The 20,571-nt window shown below is 30.9% G+C and overlaps 1 long non-coding RNA gene across 1 annotated transcript; it reads left to right on the top strand.

Moving 5' to 3' along the window:
• The first annotated feature begins 8,552 nt into the window (after positions 1-8,552).
• On the top strand, positions 8,553-10,264 carry LOC104644650 (uncharacterized). Its single transcript, XR_738524.4, has 4 exons — positions 8,553-8,725; positions 8,803-8,865; positions 8,947-9,099; positions 9,984-10,264. It is a non-coding gene; the product is annotated as an uncharacterized lncRNA (long non-coding RNA).
• Positions 10,265-20,571: the final 10,307 nt, after the last annotated feature.

Raw genomic sequence — 20,571 nt, 5'->3', positions numbered from 1 at the left:
AGTTTGGGCATAACGTCTTCCAATCGATCAAATCCCATAGAACAATATTTTGATTTTTAGTATAAGTTTTTATCATCTAATTTATCGATGTAATGATTTGCAATTGTAAGTTTCTCCATCACGCCCTAATCACTTTCGAACACAACAGTAAATTGGTGTCAAGAAAAGGAAAAATTAGAAAGTAGACGTAAAAATATTCAATTAAATTCATCAATAATAATTCTTTGACTATCCTTTGACACATAAACTGATGTGAAGAAAAGGAAAAATTATAAAGTAGAGGTAAAAAATATTCAACAAAAATCATCAATTATAATTCTTTGACTATCATTTGACACAAACTGGTGTGGAGAAAAGGAAAGTAAGAAAATAGAGTTAAAATATTCAATTAAAATCATCAATAATAATTGTTTGACTATCATTTGACAAAATATTCATGTATGATGACAAAAAGAAAGATAGTGAAAGAAGAATGGAAGAGGAAACTGAGAAAACAATTGCTAACCTAATTTATTTTTTTAAAGTACTTATCATCAGTCCTTTTAGTAATACTATTTCTTCAATTATATCTTTAAAAGCTTACATACCTGTCTCCCATATTAAGTACTGTTTCAAATTTCATACAAATAATTCTCCAAGGAAAATGACAAGGTCTCCTCATTAAGAATAATTATATTCATATTTCACATACAATTAATTGACAAGTAAAGCTTGAAGTCTAATGTGAACAAAATAACCCTTAAATTCATCTTAATCCTAGAAAGCATACATGTCGACGGAGTGGCGGTTGCCCTATTTGTGATTCTCTCCTACTCTCTTTTCAACAATACATGTCCACTATACTAAAAATGATGGTTGCCTTATTTGTAACTCTCTCTTTCTACTATTTGGAAACTAGAATTTCTTGAGAAATATATTTGCCTAAGTTATGTAACCAAACACTACTGACCATGTTTTTTCCAAGCTTTTTCTAAGTTTTCTCAAGTTTTATTTCAGGCCAAACGGATCCTAGGCATTAAAAAGAAATTAGGCGCATAGGACACTTAATGTCAACTAAAGAATTTAACAGTTGATTTGTGTAAGATTTATTAAGTGAGCCATGAGCATTAGATGTTGGGGGCGCATAGGTGGTAATTCTTATATAACTAAATCTCACACTCAAATCTCAAGACGTTTTGTTAGAGCCCTATTCCAAGGTGAGGCTCGAGGCAAGTCTCAATAGAGTCATTTATATTTCATGTTTTTATAATATAAAAACATATAAACAAGTCAACTTAACATAAACTTTATGCTCATTAATGTGTGACACGTACAAAGATAAATTATTGATCTATTATTTAATTTCTAATATATACTAGTTTTGTATTTTCTTCCAAATCATCTACCCTTACTATATCATAGTATGAAAGCAAGAACATAGAGCTTAAAAGGACATGGCACCGGCAGCGGACGGTTGACTAATGTATATCCGTACAACTTTACATGATCAGCAAATCTCTCTGGATCTTTCAATAAGTGGGTACGTCTTTTTCTCTTACTTTTCTACTTAGAAAGGTATGTCTGATACGAGTTTTTCCTTTCCAAAATGTTTCTCTTTTGAAAAATACTATCGAAGAAAATATGAGTTTTTACAAAAAAAAATAAAAAATTATACTAAATGTGTATTTAAAAGATATTATTGAAAATTATCTAAATCTAAATAAATGAGTTTAGCGCTAAAAAAAAAGTAAATAAATTGTCAAAAATTTAAAATGATAAATTTTTTGAGATAAATGTCAATAACACGCTTAAGTTATCTCATTTTTGAGTTTCATACCTAACTTGTTGAGAATGTGAATTTCATATCTAAATTATCACTTTTTCATTTGAGAAATAAACCTTAGTGGTGTGTGTAATGCACTCTCTCTTAACCATGACACATGACATTCCACAAGGATAGATAATTTTAATTTTTTAAATATTTTTGCGGATAGTAATACTTAAATCTTTAATTTTAATTAATATTAATAGTTTATTATTTAAATTTTTGTCAATGTGGAATATTTTATCCATGTTTAATGTTTATGTGCCAAGGTTAAGAGAGATTGTATTACACGCACGATTGAGGTATGTTTCTTAGATGAATAAGTGATAATTTAGGTTTGAACTTTACGCTCTCAATAAGTTAGGTATGAAAAAAAAAGAATAAAATTTAGATGTGTTTTTAACACTTCTCTCAATTTTTTTAATAAAACCAAAGGGGCAAAGGTGCAGCGGCCGTTTGATATAAAAACAAGTTACAATAGAATTAGTCATGATACAATAAGTTGTGTTGGGATTCGTTATGATATAAAAAGTTCTGTTGAGATTACTTTTTATTGGGTATTTGATTTTGTCACGATCCATACCGTTGTGATTGACATCCACACTAACTCTCCGGTGAAAGAGCACTACTACAATCCAAACAAAGCAATTAAACAAAAAACTAAGGCATTTAAATTCTAAGGAAAGAAATAGAGTTTTCATAAACTCCAACAAAAGTTTGACAATAAAACTAACATTGCGAAAGTAATGCCTAGAACTTGAAAGTAAATGCACCAACTATCAAAGCATCTAAACAAGAAGGGATGCAACCCAAACTAATTAACTATTAACTAATTAGAAAAATTCTAAGTCTGAAATTTGGACATTGATGAAAGAAGGACTCATGGCAGCTCGAAAGAATTGTCTCACCCTTGAAGTCGAACGAGAAAACTGATATTCTAGACGAGGTCTGTCAATAGTCGCCTGAAGATATCATGTACTAAACAAAAATAAGAGCAAGTCCAGTATCAGCATACAAGCGCAGTGTACTGGTAGGATCACACGACTATCCCACCAAGTCCAACATATATAAGTCATTACAACAATACAATCTATGTATATGCCAAACATATATAATATTACCAACCTTTATGAACAACGTAAAATTTCACAATTCTCAAGATACAGAATTAGGTCAAGTAGTTGGTCCTCTCATGGAGCCCAAACCCAAACTCTTAGCAAACTAGTACGTGGTATTCGATTCAATAGTTATGTCGGAATGTGGCAACTGATCCCATTTTATGTTAAAACGTGTCAACCAATCTCATTTTATGTTGGAACGTGGCAACCGATCAAATTAGTTATGCAAAAATGTGACAACCTATTCAGTTATTTATGCTGGAACGTGGCAATCGATCCCCTCCAATACACCACAATCACAATCAAAAGTATATCCTCAAAATCATTAATCAAGAGTGATTCATGACATATAGTTATTCGTCTATCTCATTTTACAATAAGTATAATCAATAATGCAACATTCACATACATGCATGTATCATAATGAATCAAAAACAAACATACATCATACAATCATAAAATCACAATCATCACCTACCTCAAAACAAGTTTGAAACCCTAAGAATCTTGATTCTTCTCTTTTCGAATTCGTTCCTCTTGTTCTTGACCTACAAAAGATCAATATAATACGGGAATCAATAAACAATCGCTAATTACCTGAATTACCAATAATTTTAACAACTCTATATCATACCCATGATCACAAGTATCCAAATTAGAGTTGTTTTCACCATAATTCTTGAATCAAAACTCTTTTCCATCGATAATAACCCAAGAAAATAAGTTATACGAATCAAAAAATGGATTTAGAGAGTAAAAACTTTACCTTTAGCCTCAAGAATGTTGAAAAGTTGTCAAGAGTCGCCCATAGTTCGTTTCTTAGCTCAAAAAATCGAAAAGTGAAGAATAAAGTCGTTCAGAGGTTTATAAGAATAAAGTCATTTTTTACCCGCCACAACGGCCCTCACCCCGCTACGTCGCCCCACAAGAGCGATAAAAACCCAATGCCAAAACGGTTTACACAAAATAATGAGCTATTTTATTAATTCAAAGACTCCCATTTCACAACAAACTTCTTAGCAACGACACTCATAAAATTCCTTCACGCTAAGATCGATTCCGAGAGTTCTACTCGCCGAATTCAATTTCATATTGTCATACGAATTTCTTAATGAATTATCTATGTCTCATGTAATCAAACCTACAAATAAATCACTCGATTGATACTAAATTTTCCTACACCTTAATGACTTTGATCTGTTCAAATCTGGATTACGTTGGGAAAATTTCAAATACAACGAAAAAAATTTCGATCCAAATTTTTTTCATGTTGACTTTTCTATAACGACGAAACCCGATTGTTACAAGTTTGTTGTATTCAAAATAATATGCATTATATAAAATTTAACAACAAGTTGTTTGTTTACAAAATTACTCTTGATCACTTTATTCAGTTTTTTTTTATAGTTTCTTTAATTCGCAAACTTTAAATTTTCATTTTTTATAAAATAAAATTTTCATCTTATTTATCTAATATTTTTGAGTGTACATTTCCACTATTATTCCATTTGTATTTAAAAATATATATATTTTTTCTTATAACTTAAAAATAGAATTTTCATCTGAAGTTTGTCAAAGTAAAAGAGAATATATAAGAAATCAAAATATAAGTAAATATAAAAAATATTCAAATAAATTTATAATTAAAAATTACATATATATAGAATAACTTTTTAGTAGAAAAATATGAAAAGTTCTCATAAAAATAGGAGTAGTAAATATTATTAGACCTGATGTTCGTTTGGAAGGGGGGAGGGAGGAGGGAGGATTAAATTATCCAAAACTTTGCAACCAAACAAAAGGATTAAAAACTACTTAAAATTTATCCCAAAATTACCTCTCCTTATACATCACAAAAAAAAAAAAAATCTAACGAATTACAAAAATATTAAAGACAAATCACACTGCCACGCGTGCCTTATAACAAGACACAAGGTAGGGCTCATTTGTCGTACAAGACACCAGAGCCCATGCGCCTTCCTTAATTTTGTGGCCCCTCTTCTTTTCTCCATTTTCCCACTCCAGCCGCCCCCCTCCCCCAACCACCCAAGTAGCATGTCCATAGCTATCTCAGAGTGTCTAATTATATATTTTTTATTGTAAAATTATATTGTATATATATTAAATTATATATTTAAAGAATATATGTTTAAAAATAAGTACTCTTAATAAAAGTTGTATTTTTTGTACAAGGAAAAATAGGTGTTTACTTAAATGAAGGACTCCTAGATTTAAACTCCAACTATCACAATATCTTTTTTAAAATTTATTTTAATAGTGATACATCATTATTTCTGGACATTCTTAGTAAAATATCTGATTCCGTCATTATATCCACTCCGAGAAAAACAAACCTCAGCCCATTATCTTTTACTTAAAAAAAACTCAACATTGATTTATATATTGTTTTACACCTAAACTTTAGCTAGAAACAATTAACCTCCATTTTATTTCATGTGATATTATATTTTAGTTTTGTTGACTATTGTAATTCGTAGTAATTTATAAAAATATTATAAAGTTTCAAAAATATAGATAAGTTTATTATTGATATTAGCCGATAATTGATCTCAATATTGAATAAAATTTACTGAAACATAAGCGCGAAAAAGAATAATCAATATTGTTATACATCACATCAGTCATCAAATACTTTTAATATATAAGTATTCTAATTAGAAGTTATTTTAAAATAAAATTTATATTTATGGGGGGTTTAGTTTTCCCATTTGAAAATAATTTTGACAACCTGTATAATAATATAAGTGAATAAAATTTGTTATTTTGATATTTCGACTTTATTTTTGTTTATCAAATTAGACTGATATCCCTCGAGTAAAAAAATGTATATAGATTTATCCTCTATTTTCAATTATGACAATAGTGCTATATTTTTGCTTTCAAAAACATAAAAAAATAAATATAAGTGAACAAAAGAAAAAATGATATTACTTCACCATTAATGTCATTTTATTATTATTTATAATTTATTCATTTTCAACATTAAACTTATCCATATCTTTTTAAATGTTTTGTAATTTTAAAGTAAAAAAATTACTAACAATTAACTATTTAAAATATAATATCAAATGAAGAAAGACAATTTTTCTTACCTAAACTGCAGGCTTAAAACATGAATAACGTAGTTTTGAATTTTTTTTAAACAAATGTATATATAGAATAATAGATATACGTGTGAAAAATAAATTATGTCGATCTGGGATAACGAAAAGAGGAGAAACCCACAAATGGAGTAAGATGCATGGCCCCTGTGCCTTAAAAGACACGTGGGGCTGTGCCCCTTGTGTTTAACTTTTTCTTTGGGATAAAGGGAAAGACACAAGGGCAATGCGCCTTTGCCTCTTAGGTTTCATCCCAAAATTTATTTATTGATTTGAAATTTTGCCAATAATATTTTGTTCTTTTAGTTTCGAAATCTTAAATAACTATTATAAGAGACTAGATTTGGATGGTAGGGGTGGAATGAGACTACAAGTAATTAATATGAAATGACAATTATAAATCTTGTTTATCTCATATATATATATATATATATATATATATATATATATATATATATATATATATATTCACTTTTTAAATAATTTTTTAAAGAAAAAATTAGTTTTAATCAAATAAATGATCTAAATACATGAGAATGAAACTTGAGAGTGATGTCAAAGTTGCTAAAACAAAGGGAATGTTAAATTATTCTCTTAACGGTTTCTCTCCTTTATCATGATCAAATTATCAAAAGAAATAATTAAAAAGCAGCTGAATCATAATTTAATCACAATTCTTTTTAATTATTTAAAATTTATTGTACATAAATTTTTAAATAATTTTGAATTTAACAAATTAGAAATATATTAATCCAAATAAATATTGTAAATTAATATAATTAAGTTTATTATATAAATCTATTAGATGTTAATTTAATTGAAGTCCTATTCATTGGGCTAGTTCGTCAATCTGGTCTACAAATAATGAGTCCACATTGATAAAGCATAGTCTACTATCTCATTCAAGAGGTCCAAATTGGTGTTATATGTCAAAAAACATGAAAAATTGGTTCAACAACAGTTGTGTGATTTTCATTGATTAATTGAAATTTGGATAATGTGTTTACTTCTTTACTTTTTTATCATCTCTCTTCTATTCATTCTTTTTTTCATTAATTTTCTTATTTTCTTACTCCTAATAAATATTTTTATCTTCATTTTCTTAAAATATTGATATATTAAATAAAAAATTAATAAATATTTTTTTATCACAATAACTAAAACGTTTTTAGGATTAAGTATTAAAATCCTCATATCATTTAACATTTTTGGTAATATCAAATTAACTAAAAAATATTTAGTGTTTTCTCATTTACTAGCACCTAAAAAAATAACTTAATTCAAATTTAGTTTTTCCATTTTTCTAAAATTCTGTTTTAATTTATATATTCATAGTCATTGTTATTTTAATTATGTTTTAGTTCATATATTAACAGTCATTCTCTTAACAGAGAGTATCAGATATTTTTTTTTTTAAATTTAAGTTATAATTTTTTGAAATACTTAACAAAAAAATGTAGGGAAATATATATTATAAGTGAATGTATGTAAAGACACGAAACAATGAATTCTAATAATATTAAGGCTTAATGATATTATTATTATTATTAATAATAATATTATATAATAATAACAACAACAACAACAACAACAACAACAACAACAACAACAACAACAACAACAACAACAACAACAACAATAATAATAATAATAATAATAATAATGAGTGGTTAATTTTAAAATTTAAAGAATCGATTGATTCTTGAAAATAAATTACGTATTGTGTCAAATTTTGTAAGCATTGGTGGTTTTTCAATTTATTTTTACTTTAAAACCAAAATTGATTATGATAAATTTTTTAAAAATAAATTAAAGTAAAAGAAATATTCAATGTGACTAGGTTTTTTTTTACTATGATTTTTTATATTCAGTGAATACTTCTTAATATAAATATAAAGTGTGTTTTTATTCAAAATCTATCTTTTAAAGGTATCCTAGGTATTTGATTAAATTTTTGAGGTGCAAAATGGAATTTTGAAAGATTTTTTTTTTCCAAGGGTAGGAGGAATAATTATGGTTTAGTTGAATTGATTGAGAGGTGTAATTTTTTAATTGATTAAGTTGAGGGACATAAATGATTAATGGGAAAGAAAGAGCTAATCAACCTACTAACTAATAAAGAGCATAAAGAATTAAAAGAAACTAGGAAACGAGAGGAAAATTAAAGAGAGAAGAGCTAAAAAACTTTGGATGGAAAAGGGTGGAATTTGAGGAAAAATAAGGTGAGAGGGTCTGCGGTGTTAAAATGAGCCCTCAAATCCAAGTGTTTATTAATTAATGGAAATATTAGCAAATTAGTAAAAAAAATTTAACTTAATTAGCAAAAATCTCACTACTTTATAAATATTAGTAAAATTGTCAAAAATGTCATTCTTTTGAAAAATATTATGTATCCTTATTCAACTCCAATTTTATCTCCTACTGCTTACACGTTTTCCAACTAATTTTATATTGTATAAAAATGAAATTGGTTTCTTTAACTTTCATTGATTCACATTTTTGCCGTTTATCCCCCATTCATACACGTTATCCAATTTGGCTCATATGTTAAAAAATCTCTCTTTCATATTTACCTTTTAAGATTCTCATCGAACTTTTCAAATTCTTCATATCTCTCTATCATAATTTTTGGTGTTCCTATTTTTTATGAAATTGAATTTACAAAAATTTCATTAATTAAGGTATTCTTCTTTATCCTTTTTTTAGATTTATTTCTGATTTTATTTTTGTTTAAATCATCCAGAATTGTTGTTTGTAGGGTAAATCTCGATTAGGCCTCTAAAACACTTTCCAATGGATGAATCTGAGAGACTTACTAGAGGTATCCAATTTAATCATCAAATTTCTAGTAATTTTTTATCCTTTAATCTATTTATTACTCAAGAAATAGTGGATAATGTAGGATCCACTGCTAAAATGAGGGAAGAGAGACGATAAGAACATTTACATGACCCAATTGGTGTGCTTTCCTTAAAATCATATCGAAAATGTAGAATTTTCGTCTACTCGTGGGGTACTTGAAAAGGATGGAGAAGACCAAATAATTGATGAAGAGGTATTTAATTATTTTTGTGTGTTTAGTATTTTACATGTTGAGTTGAAGTTGTTAAAGAACAAATTTTTTTCAACAGTATAGTTTGATTTTATTTTTTCATGTATCCAAAATCAATGCAGTATGTGTATACAATATATTAACAAATGTCTATGCACACTGTGCAATGTTGTTTGTATGTATTTTATGTTTCTAATTTTATTTTATTTTTGTATTTGAGAAAAATTATTGTTAGTTTTGATAATGTACCAAATTTTGAACTATTGCGTTCTAGCCTTTTTTCATTAGTAGGTATTCAATAATTCAAGGATACATTTTACATGAAGATGATAGTTCATATTTTATTAATGAATTCTTGTTGGATGATTTTTTATTCATTTTGGTATATTTATTGTAATTTTGTTGCATGTTGTGTATTTTTCTTGTATTCATTATGATATGTATATCATTTTCTAGTTTATGTACAATGTAAGCGTGTTGTTTATATCCAATCAAGTAAAGATACATGTTTACTTTATACAGTTGTATTCCTTTTAATTAATTAGTGATGCTAATTTAGATTGTATTCATTATTTTATTTGTTTTTGTTGTATCGTGTGCTTCACAAGTTGCTTTTTGACATGTGTTTTTATTCTTTATACTTTGTGTATCATTTTGTAGTTATATACATTGCAAGAGTCCAGAAAATTAAATATACATATAAATTTTATACATTTTTTTAACAAATAGCAATGCTATTTGAATGTACTCAAAGTTAATGTAAATATACATATTAAATGTATTCATCGTATTCATTCACTTTTATTTCATTGTTTTGTATTCATTGTGTCATATTTGGTGTATTTAATGATTTAATATTGTATTCATTCTGATTGTTGTATTTTTAGGTAGCATGACCAAAATCGATACAATAAGAATAAGGAACTACGACCAATAGAAGAATGATGTTGGAGCCATTAGTGATAGTGAGACAGCCCCAAGGCATAACATGCCTCACATACTTCAGGATGATAGTGAAACAATTGCAATACATTACTTGTGTATTTTTAGTTTAGTTAATCTTGCTTTATTATGAACTATTTTGTTTACTACTTTGCCTACTGTATTACGCGAAGTCCTCATTTTGATCTTATGATTTGTTGATCTATGATTAAATATTTTTGAGACATATTACTGTATTTCATTGATTGAATATGTTCTGTCCCTCAATATGGTATTTAAATACAAATGGTTATGCTTTCAACTGTATGAGAATCTTGAAAATCAAAATTTGAGAGAATTCATCAGCTATGTGATTGCCGATTAGTTTTTTGATTCTTGAATTTTTGTAACAGATAAGAGTTTTAAGGAATTGTTAATTTTTAATATTTTTCTCTCCCCTTAGTCTCTCCTTTCAGTTCTTTAACAATTGTATTCTTTCAATCAAAATAAAAAATAAAAAAATTAAATAAGATACATAATAAACTAAAATTTGACAATGGGTCCTATTAAATGTCCATTCGTGTAGTTCATGAGGCTTCCCAACTAATTCTGAGCTTCTTTGTAGATTCTGACTAAAAATAAAATTTGGGTATAAATCCACATTTTATCAAGACGAACTTGGTCGGAAGTTTTGGTTGGTTTGTTGAGTCAGAAATGTCGAATTTGATTGGGTTGTATATATCCTTTCTATGCACGGAGTTTTGGAAGAATTCCAAGCACCTAGTCAGAGATTCAGAGTTAGCAAAATCATGTTGATATGCATCAGCTTCCGCAGACCATTTTTTGCCTTAACATTCGTATGAACTGGGCAACGTGCACGGAGACCAGTTAGCCTAGTTATCATGTTTACACGGCCCATGTCGCATTCGTGATGAGTTGGATTCCTCTCTGCAATCACGGGGTCCGTGCCACATTTACGCCGACCATGTCAGATTTGCGATGGTTTAGGTTCCTAATCCTCTACGATCAGGGGGACCTTGAAACTTTTGTAGAACCCTTTTTTCCTTGCTTTGTCATTCACGTGCTCCCTCATTCCGTTCGTGAAGGATTGTCCAGCCACCTTCCCATTCACAGTCTACTGTGGTTGTAGTTTTGATGAAGGATTTTGGTATGTATTTTTTAAAATAAAGACGTATCTCTATTAGCAACCAATCTCAAACTGAAGGACTCGATATATCCTTCATTTCAAATTCATTTTTAGTGTTTTGAAGTCTAGCATGTTTGGAAAGTGCGGGGCTACATAGGTTCCGTTCTGGGTTTTACTTATCATTATGGAGAAGTGTACCTTCAAGGATTTTAGTGCTCTAGTTAGGTTTAGTTAGATGAACTTAGTCCTTTTCTATCTTTCTACACTCATGTTCATTTATTTAAATTCCGATTTGTCTTTCATTCTTTCTAGATTCTATCATTTACTATTATTTTTTTCCTGTTTTGTTGGCATTTGATGTCTACTGAGTACCTGTATTTTTTTGTACTAATGCTACATTTTGTATCTATTTCGTGATGCAAGACCAAGAACTAGCTACTGGTGTTGATCATTAAAGCTTGTTGCAGCATCAATTGAGAGGTAGGGTGAGCACTTGGTGTCCTGGACTTACTTGCCTCTATCTGTATTTTTGATAGCTAACCTTACTCTTTTTTCAGACAAGCTTTGCATTTTTTGTCCGCTTTTGGTCATGTAAATTCTATGTTCTCATAGGGACCTACCACATATATATTTTTCTTTTCTTCCACTTGTTTTGTAATTATTGTTGTTGAATTATTTCTTCCTTAATGTTTCTACATTTATATCCATTATTTATTGTTCTGGGTTTTGAGTTTGCTTACCTATTTGTGGGTTATAGTAGGTTCCACCATGACTCGAAAAATCGGTTCTTGACAAGTTGGGATGAAAGTCTAGGTTCACCGATCTCACTTGTACAAAGCTCATACTTAGTAGAGTCTCATGGATATTAGCGGAGACATCCATATCCTATCTTTTGTAGTCTACATGGTGTCGTTCGGAATGTTTTCTCTTTTATATCACTTTTATCTATTGTGTGTCTTATTGGTTTGACAGGACCTCACTTATTCCATTCTTTTGCAGGATGGAGCATACACCTCATGCAGCGGACAATGGTAGGGGTCGACCTCCCCAAAAGGATAGGGTTGCAGCACTAACCTTATATAGAGAAAAGGGTCTGGAGTTTGTAGGGGATGCTTTATCAACTAGTGTTTCTATTAAGTCAGTGGGGTTGGAGTCAGCTAGCGACCACCCAGACTAGAGACGACTCTCAATCTTTAGTCAGTAACTACTCAGGTTTTAACCGTTCTTGGGGGTATGCATTTGACCCTAGGTTCAACTTCACTAGCTCCAGCCCCACAGGGTCAGCTTACATTATAGACACCTCAATTCCAAGTACCATCTAGGAATGGAAAACTAGTGATTATGACCAGATCTATGCCATTAAAGGAGTAGAAGATGCTTTGAATGTTTTTGAGACATTTATCATTGAGGTTTTATGGGTCTAGTGGAGAGGATGCCCACGAGTTTGTAACTATTTACCGTGAAAGGCTACACACTGGGCTTGGCGGATTCGAGAGGATCGGATTTCAATTCTTAAATGCTTGACATGTTAGCAAAATAGGGGTGGTGCTCCATTCTTGAGAATATAATGGATAGTTTTCCTTCATTATCTTGGTCTGAGTTTTCTAAGGCCTTCTTAGACAAGTTCATCCTCCCATCGTTAAAGGTCGACTGGGGATCAACTTTTTCCATATTTGAGCAAGGCTCCATCACTGTATCTTACTACGATATGCGTTTTGACGAGCTCTTTCTCTACGCCACTATGATTATACCTACTAAGTAAGAGACAGTTTGGTGCTTCCTCATAGGCTTGAGACTTGAGCAACATATGGAGAACTAGGTTAAGGTCTTTGGGGGCCATTCTTTTTTAGATATAGTTGACCATACTCGTAAGATTAAGAAGCTCTATGTCAAGGACCATAGGGGCTACAACATGAGAACTAGATATGGGGGAAACAACAATGTGTCATGTTCTAAGCCTAGATATTTCAATGATAAGCTTAGGCTCTGATAGTGGTTTCAATAAAGTTAGTCCAACCACCCTGATAAAGCGTCACTGAAGCGTGTAGAAGGTTATCAGTATCATCAAAGTGTTGTCATTTTGAGTCAGAGTCAAGATGGGTCCTAGTAAAATGCTTTAGGCTAAGGTGACAATTACTTTGTAGGCCGATCATGATAGGGTTTTTTTTGACTGTGGGAACATTGATCATTGCTCTAGAGATTATCCTTTGGATAAATGAATTTCTCTAGATTTATAGGTAGAGTTAGACGAAGAGGCCAAGGATAGGACTTTCGTGGAGGTCACCAGGGTCTCTGGGCTGGTCGCTCGGGAGGCAGGTTAAGTGGTGGGTCAAATGGTTATATGAGGGATGGAAATGCTCACTTATATACAGATCCAACGAGGGCGGAGGCTTAGGCATCATCCTATGTGATCATATGTGCAACTCTCTTATGCCATCATCCACCTATTCTTAATTTGATAAGGGGTCTAGCTTTTCATATGTATTGACATTTTATACTTTTATTTGAGTATGATTTTAGATACTTTCATAGTGTCGTTGCATTTACCAACCCCATGGGTTAGTCTTTAGGAGTGGATTAGGTGGTTCAATCTTGTTTAGTTACTGTCTAAGGGAGTGACATCTAATCTGACCTTATTTTCCTTCACGTACAAGACATTAATTTTATTGTGGGTATGGACTAATTATTCCCTACAAGCCAGTCTTAGATTGCCTCTATAAGATAGTAACTTTAGCCATGTATGGTGTTCCCGTGGTGTTCTAGCAGGGATCTTGTAGTAGCACACCAAGTGGAGTTATTTAATATATTTGGGCTCATAGGCAAGTTTTTGAAGATTTTTGAGGCATATGTGGTTTACTTCAAGGTTAATTGGGATGACCATTTGCCTTTGATTGACTTTACTTATAATAATAACTATCATTCAAGCATTGGTATGACTTTATATGAGGCTCTATGTGGTAGGAGATGTTGATCTCTTATAGGTTGGTATGATGTTAGTGAGGTTTCTATGAAAGGTCCGGAGTTGGTACATGAGGTTGTGGATAAATATTGAAAACAACTCAAAGTCAACAAAAATCCTTTACCGAGGTTAGATAGAGATATCTAGAATTTTATGTTGATGATTTGGTCTATTTGAAAATTTCACCCTTGAAATGTGTCATTACATTTGGGAAGAAAGGAAAATTTAGTCCTCGTTATATGAAACCATATCTGATTTTGAGGTGTACAAGTAAAGTTGCTTATAAACTCGATTTGCCTAATGACTTGGTGTCGGTACATTAGGGTTTTCATGTCTCCTTGTTGAATAAATGTGTTGGTGATCCAAGAACAATTATTCCATTGGATAATCTTGGTATAAAAGAGGGTCTATCTTATGAATAGGTCTTGTTGAGATTTTGGACCAACAAGTTAAGAAGTTAAGGAATAAGGGTGTTTCATCCCTGAAAGTCTAATGGAGAAATCAAAGATTTGAGGGTGCCACTTGGGAGGCCTAGGAAGATATGATGTCCTGTTATCCCCATCTCTTTTCCTCCGATCCTATGTTAGCTAGAGGTATTTGGTTCCTCATGGTCCATCCTCATGTCTTAGCCATTTTCATATTTCTCCATTCATGCATGCTTGTGAAAACTGTCTTTTGAGATCTTGATGTAGCTTTGATTAATTTCTTCAAGATTATGTGTATTTGAGTATAATTTGCATGTAGACCTTATGAAATGATATTTTCAATATGTTTATGCATGGAGTTGATGTTCATCCTTGGTTATGTCTTGTTCATGAAGTTGTATTCTTGTTGGGCTGTTAGATCTCTTCCCCTACCCTCCTTATGATGTCTTGAGTCCAATTCAAGGAAGAATGAACCTAAGGGAGTGTTATTGTGTGCAACACCTTGAATTTTAAAAGAAGGAACAGCACAAAACTTCTATAGCTAGTTTTGTGTCTACTGTCCCAACCTACGGTCAATAGGTGTTGTTACAAGACACAGGTAGGAACCTTAAGAGGAGGGGTGAATGAACATCAAAACTCAAGTTCTAGTACTTCTTTTACGATTCACTAAGACGGTCCATCATTCTATGTAGGAGTCGTAGGTTAGCCCAGACATACTGAAATTTCAAGGTGTATAACCTTGAAATTGGGATACACCTTGCTAAAGGTATAAAACCTACATGTTGTGGATCCAATAACTAAGCACTTTAGGCTAAAGGTGTCAACCTCAAAACTGGCGAAAGACCCTTATTGTACATTGGAAACATTGTTCTGGGACTTGATATATCTAGAAACCATGTTCACTAGATTGTAAATAGTCCTCCTAAATGTTGTATCACCGTTTTCTCATAATTAATCATAAAAAATGCAACTAAAATCATATTGTGAGTATTTTCTCAAATTTGTAATACTGTACTACGGGTGAGACTATTCTCTCACAAGTATAAAAACTAAACTGATGTTTTGAGTTTTGATTATACAAAAGATAGTTTTCTTAAAATTACACATATAATTTGTCTCTGTGTGTATATATATATATATAGTTCTTGGAACTGACTAACCTTTCTTTAAAACATGAAATTTCTTGTATACTTTCTTAAAATAATGTACTAGAAGATAATTGATTCTTTAAAACTTGTTATGTATACATTATTGATGAAAATAATTCATATGAAATACCATGGTAAGTTTTTAAAATAAGTTTGGGTAAGAATATTCCATATGGTAAAATAAATATGAACCATAAAACAAAAGTCCTCAATGAGATGAAGTTCATGAAATTCAATAGTGAGAAATTCGAAATAGAGAAAATTGAAACAACAAACATATGAGTAGAAACCCTCTTCAGATGAAAGGCATTAGAAAGAATTAAGTTCATCACTATTGTAGACCTATATGCCTTGAATCACTCCAATAGACACCTAATATTGAAGAAGAATAACAAAAAATTCCTTTCTTGAACTTTGAGATGAGTTATCTTGGAAGACCTAGGGTTTGAGCATAAAAAATTCTTGCTTAAGATAAATGTTCATATGTGAAAATCATTAGGAATCGTGAGAGTCTGCGTAACTTGATTTAGAAGCATGAACAATTGATGGACTTTAAAAAAAAGTCAATTCTTGAACCATAAAATTGAGTTCTTTCTTTAAGTAGAGATAAGAGGACAATTTGATGTCAAAATTTTGTGAATATTCTTGAAATTTACGTTGTAAGATGATGAGAATACTTATAAAGACTTAGTAGGGTTGAAGAGAGCTCTTTTGTTGGAATTAATGCATTCACTTCACACCTTGATGTTTAGTATGTGAATATTGTCTCTTAGTTTCTCAAGTAGTCTTATAGGATTTTCCAATACATGTATCTAGTAATTTTTGATACATGTATCTACTAAATTGTGCAAGACATTTTGTTTTTTAATTTGAGTAGTATGAATGGTGATGTAGTTGATGATTGTAATCATCTCAAGTGGTCCTAGGAAGCCTATAATAAACTTGAGCGTTTTTAAAAGATAGTAATTTTCTTCCATATTTCCTACAAATTGGTATTAAAGCAGGGCCCATCTCACTCGATTTTGGGCCCCCAAAATCAAAAATTTCCCATGCACTAGATGTTAAGCACTGGGCAGGAGGTGGGGTATTAAAGAATGACAAAAGCCCCATATCGGTGGTTAATGATATGCGTGGACTCCTTTTAAGACATGGACTATCCTCCTCCCTTTGAGATAGCTTTTGGGGTGTGAGTTAGGCCTAAGACCTAATTTTACTTGCTATCAAGAGTAGCTTTCATTCTTAATCTGGATTTTGGTGAAGAAAAAAATTATGTCATTCAAAGAAAATGAAGGTGCTGATTCTTCAGTTGTTCTTACTCCATTTTTTGATGGAACCGATTTTAAATACTGGAAGATAAGAATGAGGACACATGTAAAAGTTGAAGGTTTGTGGAATATTTTTGTAAATGGCTATGAGAGCCAGAAAACGACGTTGAACTTTCAATAGTAGAGATGAAAATTTTTGAGGCTACGTACCGTCAGATGCAAAAGCATTGAAAAAAATTCCAAATGGGAGTCTCAAGATTATATTTTGCAAAAATTACTACTTGTGAGACGGCAAAGCAAGCTTGGGATCTTTGAAAATTGAAGTGTATTGTGACGAAAAGGTATGCAATATAAATCTTCAAACTCTTAGAAGAGAGTTTCAAAATTTGAGGATGATAGAAATATAAAAAAATAGATGAATATTGCACAAGAGTCATGAATATTGTTAATGAAATGAGAAATCACTGTGATACAATTTTTGACGAACAAGTTGTGGAAAATATTCTATTAGTGTCAGAGAAAAGTATGAGTACATTGTTGCTATCACTGAGGAGACGAAACATCTTTCTAAAATTTCTATCAAAGAGCTAGTTGGATCATTTTGTGCACACGAGAAGTGAAGATTTTTCTATGAATATCAACCCAAAGAGACGACTTTCTAGTCTAAAATAAATGAGAATTTTCAAAATTTCTAAGAAAATTAACAAAAAAAAATTATAATCCAAAAAAGAAGCAGGATCATGATGATTCTTCTAAGAAGGTTGATGAAAAGGGTGAGAAAAGTACTAGTTTTTTTTGTAAAATTTGCAAATGGACTAATCATAATGCAGAAAAATGTTGGCACAAAGGAAAACCCCAATGTAACTTTTGCAAAAAATTTGGCTACATTGAGAATGATGTTGGCATAAGCAACAGGATCAAACAAATTTATGTAAAGAACAGGACGAAGAAATGGAAAAAAATCTTTTCTTTGCTTCTCAATGTGATCTTTCAGCAAAAAGCATGAATAACATGTTGATAGTGATTATAGCAATCACATGACTGGAGATTGGAAAGTTTTCCTCTCAATTAATAATAGCACCACTACTAAACTGAGAATGTGGAATGGAGTCCTAGTTGATACAAAAGACAAATGTACCATTCAATCAACATGAAAGGGAGAGGTAAGCAAATTCATGATGTTTTTTATGTTCTTGACTTGAAAGAAAATTTTGTTAGTGTTGGTCAACTCATTGAAAATGGTTATTCTCTTGTGTTTAGAGTTAATTATTGCTAGGTTTATGATAAAATTGATCCAAATCAATTAATTGTTAAAGTAGAGATGATAAAAATAAAATTTCATTCACAATTTCATTACAATGCATTCAAAAATAAAGTTGTAGATGATTCATGGCTTTGGTATGAAATATTTTGTTACTTGAATTTTCATGGTTTGCAACTTCTCAATTAAAAATCATGGTTCCATACCTTTCTGAGATACATACTCTGAATAAGGTAGATAATACTTCTATCATATCTTTAGATGTGTCAAATCAAGAAGAGGACGAGGAAGAGGAAGATGCCCTTCAAGGAGGAGATATCTCATATTTAGACAATGAAGAACCACTTCAAAGAGGAATAAAAACTTTTAGTGACATTTATCAAAGATGCAAATTTGTCGGTGTTAAGAAAGAAAATTATGAGGAGGCAATAAAACATGATGTTTGGAAGAAAGCCTTGGCATAAAAACTTCGGAAGATTGAGAAAAATAATACTTGGGAGTGTGTGGCTATACCCAGAGAAGGAGAAGTTGTAAGTATAAAATGGATTTGAAAAATTAAACCTAATCAAAAATGATATATTCAAAAACACAAGAGAAAGGCAAAATTAAGTTGCAATTATTGCAGACAGGCGAACAACTTGCTGACATCTTCACCACAACGCTTCCAAGTGAAATGTTTTGCCATTTTCGAGAAGACATTGAAGTTTTCAAGCAAATGCATAAAGGGGGAGTGTTGGAATTAATGCATTCTATTCACACCTTGATGTTTAGTATTTCAATATTGTCTTTTAGTTTCTTAAGAAGTCTTTTAGGATTTTGTAATACATGTATCTAGTAATTTGTGATACATGTATCTAGTTAATTGTGGAAGACTTCTTTTTCTATTTGAGTAGTATAAATAGTGATGTAGTTGATGATTGTAATCATCTCAAGTGGCCTTAAGAAACCTATAATAAACTTGAGCATTCTCTAAATATAATATTTTTCTTCCATATTTCCTACACTCTTGAATGGTGTTAGGTTTGACTGAGTAATTAAAAGTGAGAAAATATAATCAAAGTAACATTTTTAATAAAATCTGGAAAAACCGATATACAATTGATAAATAGTTATATAAGGTCCGAATACATGGTCTTTGGACATTCTATGGCTCGTGGAATGATCCATGACTAAGGGAATGATCAACATCTCATGGAATGATTCCATGAAAGTCAGGTGAAAATTTTCAGTCTCTAATCCAATTGCTTGGAAAAAATTCATGGCCCGTGAATGTTACCACGACCAGTTGTTGCTAGTTATGGAACCTGAGGCTGATATATTTGATATCATAGAATGGACTGACTCTTGTATATCAATAATACTTTTGAATCATATTTACAAACGATTGGTGTAAGTGTATATAAATTTCTAATACTTTAATCTAATAGGTTGTGGGATTTATAACTATTTATATCCTCCAAGATATGCTTGTTTTTAGTAGATTCAGTTAAAAAGCTTTTACCAAAATTCAATATGCAAAGAAGCTTTCAACTCAGCATTGTGCTAGAAGATCTGTATGAACTTAATTGAACTCAAGAATTCTATTCACACTAAATATTTGACCTTACCATGTAAGAGCAATCATGAATCCTCCTATATGGGCCTCTAAACACACACAAATATAGTTCTAATCTTACCAGAGGAATTTTCAATATGTTATAGTAACTTGTCCTTGGGACAATTCATCTTAAATGATTGTCAAGCTAGATTAAAAGGGAAAGCACTACTTTTACTATGTGTTTGACTTCTTTCTTGCCAGCTAACATAGATAGGTCTGGTTCATTTTGAGAATTTTGAAGTCATAAACTCACATATAGGACTACAAGGAAGCAAATCTTTATATATAATTTCTAAGAAATACTATAAGAAGAAAGCCATCTTTGGAATGTCACTCTCCTTCACCCTTAATTTCTGATAACCCGATCCGAGGTCAATCTTTAGATGTAACTTGCTCCTTCGAGTTGATAAAATAAATTATCTCTCCTATGAATATGATTATTATTATTAATAGTAACCTTATTTAATTGTCGATAGTCAATGCACATTTTGAGGGAAAAATCCTTATTTCAAACAAACAACACTGGAATAACTCATCTAGAGATACTCAGGCTAATAGAACCTTTATCCAAAAAGTCTTATAATCGATCCTTCAAATCGTTAAGTTCTACCGGATCCATGCGATAGAGAGAAATAGATATTGGTTACATGTTCGGGAGAAGTCAATACAGAAGTCTATTGCCCTTTCTAGAGGATCGGAATTGACTCAATAGTAGGGTTTTAGAATATGTATCCCTGACAAGACAAAGATGA

The sequence above is a fragment of the Solanum lycopersicum genome, chromosome 11 (genome assembly GCF_036512215.1).
Source record: "Solanum lycopersicum chromosome 11, SLM_r2.1".
NCBI lineage: Eukaryota > Viridiplantae > Streptophyta > Magnoliopsida > Solanales > Solanaceae > Solanum > Solanum lycopersicum.
The sequence above is the reverse complement of the archived record's forward strand: the minus strand, read 5'-3'. Positions and strand labels throughout refer to the sequence as shown.